The 15,152-nt window shown below is 34.5% G+C and overlaps 1 protein-coding gene and 1 long non-coding RNA gene across 6 annotated transcripts in view; one reads left to right on the top strand and one right to left on the bottom strand.

Annotated features, from left to right (window-relative positions):
- ZFAND3 (zinc finger AN1-type containing 3) overlaps window positions 1–15,152 on the top strand; it is a 383,326-nt gene that overhangs the window by 220,114 nt on the left and 148,060 nt on the right. The window lies entirely within an intron of this gene.
- Window positions 1,083–5,694, bottom strand: LOC306666352. Its single transcript, XR_013765279.1, has 2 exons — window positions 5,561–5,694; window positions 1,083–4,427 (listed from the first exon to the last, which is right to left on the bottom strand). It is a non-coding gene; the product is annotated as an uncharacterized lncRNA (long non-coding RNA).

Below are 15,152 nucleotides of genomic sequence, written 5' to 3'. Positions count from 1 at the left end.
AAATATGTTATTTGTAACTTTTACCATAGAATTTCCATTAACAAAGCAACCTACTTAGCTACAAATCAGGCATAATTAAGCAGTTTATTACATCTTGTGGCTTACTAGAATAAGGTTTACCAACACTATAGATCCAGAATTTTGTAGGTGCTGTTTCTTTGTAAACAAAGTAAAGTGGGTTCCCCCAGCTTTCTGATGTACAGTAGAGATTAACTCAGACATTCTTATATGAGGAGGGAGTGGATCCTTATAACTGTATTCTGGAATATGATTTCCAGCTAATACATTGGTCTAGTTGAACAGTTCCTTTGTTTCAGGCAGTGAATGAATGGAGAGGATGTGGGAAAGGTAGAAACAGGACAGTGACAACCTAATAATGCTAGAGACACCTGTGTAAGGATGGTTTTTGGATGCACTGTGCTGTGTCAAAGGCAGAAAGGCAGCTCTTTACCTCTGGTAGATCCTATTAATCACATTTTTTTTTTTTCTCCTTTTGTGTGGTGATCTTAGTAGAAATTTAATATGATAATCTCTTAAGCTGAAGAAAATTTTTATCTTGGGTGTCAATCCCATTCATAATTTGAATGGCAAGCATTTTTGGCAAACACACTTGTTTTAAGCATTAAGTTCTCAACTTGAGTTGACTTCAGTAACCCAAGATATGTATTAAGGCATACCTCGCCCAATGCTAGGGATTGAATCCAGGGCCTCATACATGCTAGGCAAAGCTTTCTACCACTGATCCACACCCCCAGTCCTAATGTAGTGAATTTTAGGTAGCCCGTTTGCCTGGTTTCTTATGTACATGGTTTTTGATATCTATTAAAAATGAAAGGTTCTTGGGCTTGGGCTGTAGCTCAGTGGCAGAGTGCTTGCCTAGCATGTGTGAGGCACTGGGTTTGATCCTTAGTACCATATAAAAATAAGTAAATAAAATAAAGGCATTCTGTCCATCTACAACTACCAATAAAAAAAAAAAAAGAAAGTTTTAGAATAAAATTTTCTTTTGGAAAATTGCATTAGAAATGATAATTATCCCTTAACCACATTGTTACAGTTTAACTGTACAGATGGAATTAAAAAAAAAATTTAGTTGATATTTATTTGTTGAATATGTATAGTATGTATTGTGCTAGGAACATAGAGGTGAAGAAAGCAGGAGTTCTTCCTTAAATGAAAAAAAAATTTTTTTTTCTTTAAAGTCTTCTAATGAGCACAGAAAGCAAAATGAACAAAATTGATGAGGGAAAATATAATTGAAATGCCAAAAATCAATAGTTCTTTGTAAAATATTTCCTAAATTAAAAACATTTAAATAATAGGGCTGTTCTAGAAAAATAATGAATTTTAAGAGCAGATTTTCAAAAGTTGTAATTTTGCTGACAACAGAAGTCACATGAAATATGTAGTGCTTTAAGATTATATTGATGTTCTTCAAAGTATTTCTCTTCACTGTCATCTGATCAACTCCTATAAATGGAATAATAACTACTTATATTTATCACATACTTGTTATATGTTTAGTTCTTTCTTATTATCACAAAAATTTAAGGGTAAAGCATCTACAATGTATAGGGGACTCATAGAGATTACTGAATATTCCAGTTAAAAAAGCTCTGCTAGCAAAGCCTGTATTCAACAACTCCCTCCCCCCTTTTCTGTATTTTACTGTTGAGTATGGTTTGGAAGAATCCATAAAACTGTTTAAAATAAACTGTTTTTCCTCAAATTTTTATTTAAAATAAAACTTTTAAGGAAAAATTTTATTTCACTACCTAAACCATTTTCTATATATTTCTTCTCAGAAATATAGAAAATATATTTCATATATATATATTTTTTTCAGTATATAAATAGATTTGTGACCTTGTATTCTCCTGTATTGGACATTTCCCCTATTTGTTTTGTTTTCAAATTATTTTGAATAATTACATATCATGCCCTTTACCTAATTTATACACATTTGCTCATCTATTTCCTTACTTTGCAGTTGTGTTGGTTGTTTTCAGTTTTATTTATTGTACATAATGTTGTAACACATTTTTCTGCATAGAATCTTTTTTTTTCCCCTTTGAATTACCTTTGTAGGGTAAATTTCCTGGAAGTGGTTCCTATTTACTTTTGAAGATCATGTGAGTTTGTGCCTAGAAGAGATAACAGGCATATATTAAATAGAAGAGCTTTAGCATCTCAGTTTTATTCTTTGGCATAGTCTTTCATTTCTTGTATTTCAGGAATATATCTGGTGTGTGATTCCAAGCCCTATAAGGATAATGAGGACAGAGGAATAAATATATTGAAGTAATAGAAGAGGGTTCTGAAGTGCCTACTGACTTTGATGAGAATACTGATGGGGGCCGGGGGGCCGGGGGGCCGGGGAGGTTTACTGGTGTTTGAACCCATGGGTGCTTTACCACAGAGCTACATCCCCAGTCCTGTTTTTATTTTGATACAGGATCTCACTGAGTTGTTAAGGATCTTGTTAAGTTGCTGAGACTGGCATGGAACTTGAGATTCTTCTGCCTCAGCTTCCAGAGTCAACTGAGATTACAGGCATGAGCTACCATACCTATCACAATGATAATGGTTTTATCTGTCATTCAAACCACTAGAAAGCAAGGAATTCAGCTAGGCACTTGTACCTATAGAAAGCTAGGAATTCAGTCAGTTTATTGCATAGTGGTAGGGCAAGAGGAGAGTCTGAAATGAAAACACATAGGAAGTTCATGTCACTAGGGACCCTAAGCTTGCATGAGGTTAAGAGAGCCATTGCAGTGAGGGATGGCTCCTGGGGCAGTCTTCAGTGTATTAGGGGTTCATTTCTTTGTGGCCTCAATTTTCAGATGAGCTAATTGGAAATGCTTTTGGTACTCAATGAGGGAAATAGACCACTGTTTCATTCATCCTTTGAATCTGGTGCAGTGCCTGGAACATGGTGGGCCCTTTGTAAATGCTTATTCAGTTGCATTGAATTAAAAGGTGAACTTTGAATAGTGTCTAGTAGATGTGCTGTGAATATCATACTAGGTGACTAAGGACTTCTTGGGGCAGAGGTGCCAACTTGATGGGGAGTTGACTTCAGTTCATGGTTAACAAAATTGGAAGATTGTTCAGGAAGAAGAGATTATGTTGACTGCCATATTGAAACTCCATTTGAAAATGTAGATCCTTAGAAAAACTTGTGTTTGAATGTTTCTAGCAGCTGTATTGTAATCTTCAAAATGTGGAAACAATCAAGTCCTTCAACAGGTTGAGTGAAAAAACAAACTTCAGTATTCATAAAATGGAGTATAATTTATTGATATAAAAAATAAGGATATAGATGAATTTAAAATTCAACTTTCAGAATGAAAGAAGCTGATTTTGAAAACTGCATTTTGTATATGACATTGTGGAAAATGGAAAATCAAAGTGATTACAAGAAGGTGAGGAGGGGGGTTGAATAGGTGAAGTATGGGGAGTTTTTGGGTTAATGAAGCTATTCAGTATGACACTGGAGTACATGGCATTTGTTGAAACATAAAGAACTTTATGACAAAAAGAATGAACCTTAGTTTATGCAAATTTTTTTAAAAGTCTCACTTAGGAAATTTGGATCTCCTAGATAGAATGCAGTATGTAACAATACAGGCCTACAGGCTTACACAGATGTATGAAAGAGCCTTAAAGGGGATGGTGGCGTGGGAGATAAAAGTGCTGAACTAAATAAGTAACTTTGGAATAGTGGCATCTGTAAGATTAAAAGGCAAAAGACCTGCAACATAAGTACTGTACTCTAGTTGATAAAATTGTTCTCCATGAGAATGGGGGTACAAGTTAATATTCTGCTACTGCTGCACATGTATACTGGAATTGGACAGTTATTTGAGTGGATGGGGGATGGTGGAAACCAGGTTTCTCATATCTTGTGGGAGTTCACAGATAAGGGGAGAATATTAGAATGCCTAGTCTGTGTAGTAATGTATTAGAGAAGGACACATCAGTAAGAACTCCAATTTAATATAGATACAGATGGCTATACACAGATTTATTTATAGATATGATGAGTATGTGCACAGGTTAGTATGCACACATGTATTTCTTCGCTTTCTCAGCTAAGAGGGTCTAGAACTAATACATCCTAGGAGCAGTTATCATATTGAGCACTCAGATCTTTGTTTCTAATATCATTCTGTAATAGAAGGCACCAGATCTCTTGGAGAAGTGGCTCAGTCTAGGAGTAGGGCAAGAAATAAACAAGATGAGCTTGAAGCATATTGTAGAACCAGAAAGTAAGGAAGTACTTAAAAAATTGCCCAATGATAGGGGTATTTCAAAGAAGAGACACAAGAGCCATTGAAATAGCTCACAAGGCCAAAGCTGGAACAGTTTGAGCAACAAAATAAAGTATAGCAGGTTGTAACTAAAAGTGTAGAACATATTACATACTGATATTGTTAGTGATTGATTAAATAAAAGGGAGGGGGAGACAAATTTGCCATGTAGAATTCCAAATAATTAATGTAGCTATTCTTCCCTTGAGGGGGAGGAGCCTCACTTTCTATCTCTTAATTGTGGCCTGTGTGTTGTGACTTCCTTCCAAAGTGTACAGCATGGAAAGGGGAGGGGCATGCACAGAAGGTGAGTGGGGGTTGGGGGATGACTTTCAAATGGAGAAATGTGACAAACATTTCAGCAGATTGTTCAAGATTAGCATCAGCACTTGTTTTGAAAGTGTGTACCCTTGAGAGACTGTGATGAGGATGGTACTTTTCCTTTGTGGTCCTTGAAGAACACAAACCTGTAAACCTAGTCTAACCATGAGAAAAACATCAGATGACCCCAAATTGATGAACATTGTACAAAATACCTGGCCAAAACTCTTTATAATAATCATCAAGGTTATCAACAAGGGATGTCTGAGGAAATGTAATAACTAAGAGGAACCAAAGGAAACATGACAGCTAAATGCAGTGTACTTTCTTGGCTTGGATCCTGAAACAGAAAAAGAAAATTCCATAAAAGCTAAGGAAATATGAATATAATATGGACTTTGTTAATATTGTATCAATATTGGTTCATTAATTGTAATAAATGTACAATAGTAGCATACTAATGTTAATGATAGGGGAAATTAACTGCTAGGTGTATGGGAATTCTTTTAACTCTAGCAACTTTTCTGTAAGTCTAAAACTGATCTAAAAAATGAAGTTTATTTTTATCCATATGGAGCTAAAGATTAAAAAAGAAATAAAAGCAGATGCAGATAGCAAACAAGCTAAAAAGCTTTCTGTGATCCTCCTGAGAGGTTTCAATATGAGTCTTCTTAATTCTTGTATTTATCACTTATAATACCTAAGTACCTTTAATTAATAGATTATAAGTTCTTCTCATCTAATTTTGAAATTGAGAAAACAAATGTTTTTCCTGTGCCCATCAAACAAATTTACAAAGGAGTGGAAAGTCTGTAGGTCCTGACTGGTTCTTATCTTTACCTTCTACTTTACTTAATGCTTCTTTCTTTTTATATATCAGTAGAAGTATCCACAAATGAAACACACACACACACACACACACACACACACACACACACACATGAACTGAAACTTCCTCTGATACATTAGATAAAACTCAAAAGTTTGCTCTAATTTTACATGAAAGGAAAACAGGTTGAAGAGTGCAGAATAATTTAGAAATGCATCATGTTTATATATCCTTTTGTAAAGGGGATTTAAAAAATTTTTTAGTTATAAATGGACACAGTACCTTTATTTTATTTATTCATTTTATGTAGTGGTAAGGATTGAATTCAGTGCCTCACACATGCTAGACAAGTGCTCTACCGCTGAGCTATACAGCCCCATCCCTGTAAAGGGGATTTTTTAAATCTCTAAAATAAACTTTGAGCTTTAGTGTAGAAAGCTTGCTCACCAACTTATATTCATTCTTCTTAAATAAATTACACTTTATTGACCTAGAGTAGGATAGTACCAACTGCAAAGTTGAATAATATTTTTTATCTCCCTAGAAACAAAGTTCAATTGTTTCTGAAACTGGTTCTTGATTTCCTTCTTCACCATTTCTACTAGCTGTCAACATTCTGGAAGGCACAGGGTGCCCCTACAACTGTAGTTGGATGTGAACTGAAAGGCCAGTGCCACATGTACCTTGTGAGACTATGTGTTGTTACAAGTCATCTCTATCCTGGTATTCTTTTCCTGTTCAGTTTGTGTTCTTGGGATCTTTCCACTGAGTAGAGCAACATAAACTGTATTAGAACATTACCTTTTAGTGGACTTTTGGCCAGTAGTTCAAAGCTATATATTTTAAAGAGTTTAGAATGACTTTTTACTCCATAAAATTATGGGATTGATAGTTCCTTTTTCAGCCATAAATTCATTCCAGGGTCATATGTAAATATCTTAAATATATATGATGTAATTGGTGCAGCAAGCTGCCTGGTTTGTTCAGTTTTTAGAAAATGTTTTTCAGAACACGAATAAACATGAGCCAGTTCTGTAGAGAAAGGGGAACAAAAGCAAGGATAGCTTCTTTGTAGGAATAAAAAATAGTTACCCACAGTGAATGCATTGTAGTTGTTGGAGTTCTTTCCATACCTTTTCTTTTAGTCTAAGTGTTGATATTAGGTGAGTGCAGAGTTTGTCATGTGTTGCTTTTATGTTTGCTTTTTCTTTTTTCTTTTTTTTAATTTTAATTTTCTCATTTGAAATATAGAGAAGACTAATTCACAAACTCACTGAAGTTTTTAGGAGTCAAAAATAAATCTGAATCTTTACATTTTGTTTAAAGTGACTAACATTCTACTGGACTTCTGTTATTTCTCTTTGTGTTTAAAATCATTGACATATTTAAGTTAAAACAAGACTCATTTAAAGATCACGTTACTAATTTGAACACAAGGAAATAGTTTGATTATACTTGACTGACTGACTAGATTGTAATATCCCTAAAGATAAGGTGCTGGATTGTCTGATACAGTTCTATACAAGTAAAATGTCATGGTTGTTCAATAAATAATACTCTTTCTGTTTTATAAGCAAGGTCTTTGATCTCTGATTACCAGACAAGGAGTACTTGATCTATTTGTTGTATCACTAGATGTGGATGAGTGTTTTTACCGGTGACAGTACAATCAGATGGGAATATTTTAAAGGAAGGAGTTTATTATAAGTCGGTATTATAGAATACTCAAAAAACAAAAAGCCCTTGCCAAGTTCTCTGAAAACATCATAAAGATGGTACCCTCAGAAGCTTATAATTTAGTTTTAAATTACACTACTGTACTACTACACTAAATTTATATTAATTAAAACAACTTACACATTCTGTGGATTTTAAAGTGAAATTAATGAAATCTGAGTAAATTAACTTTGTCTTTTTTTTTTTTTTAATTTAACTCCTGTACTGGGAATTGAACCCAGGGGTGTTCTCTGACCTACCCCTAACCCTTTTTATTATTTTTTATTTTAAAAGACAGGGTCTTGCTAAGTTGCCCAGGTGGGTCTTGAACTTGTGATCCTTTTGCTTCAGCTTCCCAAGTAACTGGGATTACAGGCATGTACTATAGGGCCCAGCTGAACTTCATCTATTAAGAGCAGAATCTTGTCTCAGAATACCAAATTTAAAAATGGGGGTGGGGAGCTGGGGATGTAGCTCAGTGGTTTAACTCCCCTGGGTTCAATCCCCAGTAACCAAATAAAAGCAACAGTCTCCAGTAACCAAATAAAAACAACAAAACAAAAGCAGAATCTCAACACTCTTGTTGTGTCTTTGTTCCTCCTGCCTCAGGGCACTCCTCAATTTCTGCTTATAGCCCGTGGTTGTCTCCTGTTGTATGACTAAGGTTTTTAAAGTTTTGGACTCTAATATTCTTTGACAACTTACTTTGTCTCCCCCCTAGCCTTCTTTGTTAATTTTGTTGTATTTTTCATCAGACTGAAGGATAATCAAGACTCATTATCCAGGTTCAGCTTTCTATGTTTTATGGTGGTTCCTCGGAGAAATTTTGTCTTTGTGCTTTAAAGATATGATGATATGAGAACTGGGTATAGAAGTTAGAGAGAGGCTATATAGCATGACTTCAGATTAATATCTTTGAACTTGGATATATATTTAGTTTGAAATCTTATGATTACAAACAGTTTTTTGTGTATTTTGAAATTGATTTTTGATAGTAGAGTGACCTCCCCTTATTCTCAGGGAAATGTGCCCCTTCTCACCTCTGAATGCCTGAAATTCTGAATAGTATCTCTGTGTGTGTGTGTGTGTGTGTGTGTGTGTGTGTGTGTGTGTGTGTGAGAGAGAGAGAGAGAGAGAGAGAGAGAGAGAGAGAGAGAGAGAGAGAGAGAGAGAGAGAAGCTTTGAGACAGTGTCTTGCTAAGTAGCTAAATTGCTTTGACTGACTTTGAACTTGGGATCCTCCTGCCTCAGCCTGCCGGTCTGCTGGCATTATGGGTGTGTACCACCACACATGGCACATCCAAATCTTAATTTATAGTGCCACTGTTTAAAATGAGTATAGATGTGCATTACTGCATTACCAATAAGAACTAACAGTTGATTGTTAAAAATATACTTTTAAATACCACCTTATTGTCCCAGGTGAGAATCATGTAATGAGGTAGAAGGAACTTTTAAACAAGCTTGACGTGTCTAAGTAGTGAGGTCTTGGGCAAGTCATTGCACTGAGAGATGGCTTACTTATTTGTAGAATGATAATACTATTGCCTATTCTATCTATATCATAGAATTCTTGTGATAATAAAATGGTTCTGTGTGTATTAAAATGCTTTGAAAATATTTAACAAATTACTCTCACAAGGTCATTTTATAATCAGGGAGAGAAATACTGCAGTAGTTTAAAATTATCCCTGAAAACAGTTTATACTACTTCTTTTAGAATGAGTGAAACTGAGAAGTGTCTCACATAGCAAGCAAGTTCCAGATTCAGGACTGTAACCTATGTCTGTGAACAATGTAGATACTTTATACACCATACTGATTCTGGTTTTTTTCACGCAAAATAGTCATGTGCTCCTCATTATTTTCTCAAAAGAAAAAAAGAATGGGACAGAAGGAAAAGAAAGAAAAGGAAGAATTAAAAAGCTAATTTTACAGCATTATCACATACCCTTTTCCAACAAAAGCATTAAGACAGTTTCTGGAAGGATAATTGTACAAAGTCACTGAAGACAAGGTGTATTCTAGATTTTAACAGACAAGTAACTGATTAAATCTGATTCTGTCTGACACTCTGCTGTCTGATGCTGGGTGTTTCTTAAGGCTGGGACATTTTTGGATTAATATTTAGAATCTAGTTAGAACCGTATGCCTTTTTATCTGGTTCCAAATAAATCATGATCATGTATATTTTCACCATATGTGATAGAATTATTGTAAAAAGAAGGAGACAGTATTGACAAAGCTACCTTTCTTAAAACACCATTGAAATCAGAGTAATTTTGCTTCCTTTGCTAGTTATGACAAATAGCTTCCTATTTATTTAGTGCTGTACAAGAATCTGAACATGTTAGATTAAATAATCACTTTGCAATGATGGATTTAAACAATCTTTTATTATAGTTATTACATTCTGCAGTTAATAAAATGTGACTTGCTAAGAGAATATTAACAGCTGAAAAATCTTAATTTGATCAGATTTCTAGAACATTTTAAAAAATAGGATTAAAAATATTACTGTGGTTTTATAGTTGTTTTTTGTATATGAGTTAAAGTAGATGGGTGTTATCAGTCTGTCCTAAATAGAACATACAGTTCAGGGTACATGTGCACATTTATGAATATTTGACAGATTTATTAAGCCTATAATTCTGGTCCTTGGAAGTCCCTTTAAAAAGTTATTAATTAGGTAAATCACAGATCATTGAGTCAGAAGAACCTTCTCATGGTGTGCTTGATGAACTCAGATGAAGGCAGAGTCAGCTGGTTTTAGCAACTCTCCCTTGCATGGTATAGCCTTGACACTTATACTGTGGGTTACTTTTATTTTGGTTCCCTATAGTGAAAGCTTCAGCATGCTCATGTCTCATGAGTGCATGTGTGTGTGTGGTCTCTAGCCAAAGGGAAGAGTTGTAGGGAAAAGTCAGTTTTATTGACTTGAGGTAACATTTAATAACAGAAGATGTAAATCACACTGACCAGCTGTTGTATGTCTTTACTTTCACCATAATAGAATGTGGGGTGGTGAATAATTTCACATCAGTTTTGTTTCACACTACATAATTCTAATGGCTTTTTTTTCATATAGAATATATGAAATCTGTCTTAGTAAGAGGCTGTCCTTTCTAAATAAACTATAAATTTGGCTTTCTTCTGGAACTCTACTGTTGAGAGTGCTTTTGTCCTCATTAATGCAAGAGAAGTTTTGCTGTTAATACAGGAGTTGCCTGCACTCTTCTAAAGCATAACTTTTTTTCTGTTATGAATCACATGGGTTGTAAAATTCATCCACATACTTTCCACAGAGCATAACATTTCTGCATAATACTGAAAGGTCCTGGACCTACAGAGCAGAGGAAGGGTTTTTGGTTTTTGGATTGATGGTTTTGGCTTAAGCCCTGGATTGTTCAAAGAGGAGGGAGGGAGAAAAGATGTAGATTCCTTGAAATCAGAAGTTTCAAAGTTCCAAGTACTTAAACTGTTTTATCATATATGTCCAAATATTGTAATCACCAATACCACTACCACCACCAGCCCAGACCCACTGAATCAGAATCTGCTTTTTCACAAGATCCCCAGGTGATTCCTATGCATATCAGATTTGAGATACTTCTTTAGGGGACCTTTCTGAAAGCATTGGTTTCAATTAAGTAATGTTCACATAGCTTATCTAGTTAATGAATGTTCCAAAACCAAAATTATTAGAGAAAATAAGTTGTTTAAGACAGCAACTAAGACTGTCCTGAAAATGTACCAGGCCTTGAAACCTACGTTAATAAAATATGACTTCTAATGAGCTTATCAATTAGATATAAATTGGTATGTCTAAAGGGCTTGAAAAACTGCTATTATTGTTTATCTTTTCCAGGTTTGATTTTATACTAGGGGAATCCCAGGCAAAATTACAAACAGGAACATTTTTAGGTGGGAGGATATTTATGCCACACATTTTGAACTAAATTGTTAAAAGTGATATAATTTTGAAATAAAAATGAAAACAAAATTGGAAACCACCTTAGAAGTCATCTACTTTCATGCTGCACCTCAGCCAGTTTGAGGGCTTTATCTAGAGTGAGAATTACGAAACTGAGAACTCCTGTGGACATGTGTTTCTTGATATATCCTCCCTCCCTTCTTCTCCTGGCCCCCTCCCCAATTTTTCCTTTATCCTCCTCTCCCCCACATGACCCTAGATTGTTTCACTAGTAGAAAAGTGCTGAGCTTCTCAGGACTCATTTTTTTTTTTTTTTTTAAGGCACAGGTGTGTGTGATGTGTTCTATAAACTGGAGTTTTTACTAATAGGTATTTAAATATATAATCATTCCTGTATGCTTACATCTAGAATTTAGAGGTTTTAGTCCACTGGTAGTTAAGAATTCCCTTGAGATTTGCCTGCAAGCATATTGTTCAAAGACCAGCTCTTCCTGTGCTAGAAATGGTTCCCTTTCATACCTGATCATTATTAAATACCTGAATTGTCTCTAGGGAGGAGAACTGAATTATTGAAAGGAGGGTCTGAGCAGAGGGAGTCTTCATATTGTACTTTTTGAATTTTGGAGCCCTATAAATTATATAGTTCTTTCAAATAAATAATTAAAAATTTAAAAATTCCTAACCTTCTTGACTTTGAGTGTGTGATCTTTGATGCCAGGTACTGTTTTGTGATAGGGGAGAAAATACTAGGTTTGGGTGCTATAAGGGATAAATGCTTTTGGTCTCATTTCCCACTAATGTCTTGAATTTGCTCACCCCAGCAGCAAATAACTTCAGTATCAAAATCAAACTATAAATAAGTCAGTGTTTATATCACACCCTGTCCTCAGTATAATATCTTAAAATGGTTATCTCATAAGAAACAAAGTGATCTTCCAAATTTCTGTCATACATGTATTAATCTGCAAAAGCTTGCCAAAACTGTATTCTGAATTGTTACAGAATCCTGCCATAACCTATTATACATTGCTACCACCCAGATTTTGTTGAGGAAAGATATGGTTTAATTTCTTTTGAAGGGGCTATCCCAGGAAATTCCTGGGCCAGACTAGGTCTCTATTTTGTATTCACACACCAACGTAGAGATTTCTCCTTGCTTCAATCTGGACACATTTTAAGAGTGCAGATGCTATGAATTATAGTTACTACTGCCTTTTAAGTTACAAACAGTATGAAATAAGTTGCCAGGATAATAAATAGGTCACAGCTATATTGCCTTATCAGAAATTTGAAATTCATGTCTTATCACTTGTTTTGGTATTCCTGATGAAATGAGAATATTGTGAGGAGAGAGAGTTTTGTTTCATTTCTGTCAGAATACTGGCCAAAAGATCAGGTTGCTTTGGAGTCCTAATTAAGCCTCTGTACAGGACTTTAATTGGGATTTTGAAAGTTGTACTATATAATTGCATCATTTGAATAGATTAATTCAGGTTAGGTAGTGTGCCTTTTGCTTTCCTCTGCAGCTGTTAAGTCTTTTCAAACCTTTGTTAGGACTTAGTGGGAATGTACTAATAACAGATTGTGAAAAGCTTTTAACTTTTTCAGTTCATTAATTTATGTGAACATTTCTATAAATTTTTATATGCACAATACAAAAAATAGCTTCTGAATACTTAATTGCATTTCAAGATAGATATTTCCGTGTGCATGTGATTGTCTTAGAACCCTGAAAAGAACATGAACTTATAAGTTATTGCCAGACTAAGGTGCTATTTGATAGCAGAATTGTCCTCTATCAATTGAATTGTGAATGACCACAGTGGTGTATTGGGTATGCCTCAGATCATATTTGGCTAGTTTAGAGTTCCTTTAGGGTAAATTACAAAAACATATACATATGTACATGATTATATGATTTCAAATCCTTTGTGAAATTCTAAGGTAGGTGATGTATAGTGGTACAGAAAATCAGTACGGATTAAAAATCAATTCTTCACTGTGTTTTTAGCCGATAACCTTGGGGAAGCCACTTCTGTGCACTAGTATTTTTTCTTTTATAAAAATAGGAAAGTTAGCAGTGTGTTGTCTAAGATATCTTAATTTTCAATGATTAATTTTATATGGTTGAAACTAGTTTAACAGATCAAGAGGTAAATTGGCTAAGATACTTTAGTAGGTGATTGGAAAAAATAAAACTGATGAAAATCATGAAGTCAGAAAGGGGAGAAAGGAAGCCAGCATTAATGTTACTAATAGTTTGTAGAAAAGCAATAAATTTATATTAAGAACAACAGATGTTCAAGACCAGCCCTGGAGTGTCTTTTGGCATTTTTGGAACATTCCTTCCTTTGCTCTCCCCAAAGAGATCCTAGTGCATGTGCTCTCCTTTCTGCCCCTCCATAGTCCTATCTCGTGGTCACTAAGGCTCTGAAGTCTGTCTTTTCTCCAGTCGTTAACACATACCCTCTTACCTATACCTTGAGGCTGCATTAAAATTTTTCTGGTTCTACTCAAGTTCTAAACTAACATCTAAACTAACTAAACTGTTGATTTACTGAGATATAATTCACAGTCCATAAAATTTACACTGTTCAATTCTGTGGACACTATCACCACACACTAATTTCAGAACATTTTCATCTCTCCAAAACAAAATTCCATATCCATCAGCTCTATTGATTTTAATCATGCGTAATGTGGATCCCTAACTACCTATTTTAATTGAGGACCTTCCAGAGACCATTTAATAACTCAGAAGAGTTACTCTAATGGGAGGTTTGGGCATTGTGTTTAGAGTAAAGAGAAAGTGTCATTTCTTTTACATACTTTGCTGCTCAACTCCAAAATTTGGGCAGGCCCTATGATGGAATGAATGGATTTATTTATGTTTTTATTAAGGATAAGGACCCACATGTTAAAGTATTAGCTGGGCTTGTTTCTGGAGATTTTCATAGCTACTCTGTATTATTGATGATCATATGGGCACAGTGATAAGGAGACATGTTCCAAACTTAATGTAGTGAGCACAGTGACTGCTTCTCCATATTGAGGACAGTAAATTACTAACAACCTCTAAAGTGTCCCGCATGGGTATATCTTTAGATATAGGAATCTGGGAACATTTGTTAGGGTCCTTTAAGAGCCAGAGGTGAAAACTTATTTCCCTGTATGTATATCTCCATTTTGACCATCTCTTTTCATTTCTCTTTGATTCATTTATTCAGTCTTGACCTGTTAAGTATTTAAATAACTTTTTGAATGTTTTAAATGAAATTTTCAATTTCTTTTTTGAGATAATTTATATAAAATCAAATTAACTCAGTATAATCATTGAGTTTTGATACATACAGTTGTATAAACACTACCATAATCGTGTGTGTATATGTGTGTATTTTGTTTTAATTATTTTTACCCATAACCCCTGAAAATTTCATACCACTTTGTATTCACCTCCTTCCCTTAAACCTCATCCCTTTAACTATAATTTTGCATTCTCCAAAAATGCATCTCAATAGAAGTGTACAGTATATAGTCTTGAGTTCTGACTTCTTTTAGGTACCATAATATCTTTGAGACATTTATGTTTTTGCAGCTATTAGTGATTCATTCCTTTGCTTTGTTTTCCATAGCATGGATTTACCACAGTTAGTTGAACTGATGAATATTTGGGCTGATTCCAGTTTTGGACTCTTGAGTTAAACTACTGTGGATATTCAAGTACATATCTTTGTATCGGCCTGTGCTTTTATTTTCATGAATAAATGCATGATAGAATTTTGGATAGTAAAATAAAATATAGCAAGTATAAGATTATAAGAAACTGCCAAACAATTTTCCAAAGTGATGATTCCAATTTTCATTCCCATCAATAATGTATGAGAGTTCTAGTTGCTTCACATCCTTGTTAACATTTGATATTGTCACTCTTAAAGTTTTTAGTTTTTCCAGTATGTAGTGCTATGTCATGGTGGTTTTCTTTGCATTTTTTAAGGTATTGGTTTTTAACAAATGTGATTTATACTTGTGGCATTTGTCT

This window comes from Sciurus vulgaris (assembly GCF_902686455.1).
Source record: "Sciurus vulgaris genome assembly, chromosome: 7".
NCBI lineage: Eukaryota > Metazoa > Chordata > Mammalia > Rodentia > Sciuridae > Sciurus > Sciurus vulgaris.
This window is presented reverse-complemented; position numbering and strand designations above follow the sequence as displayed.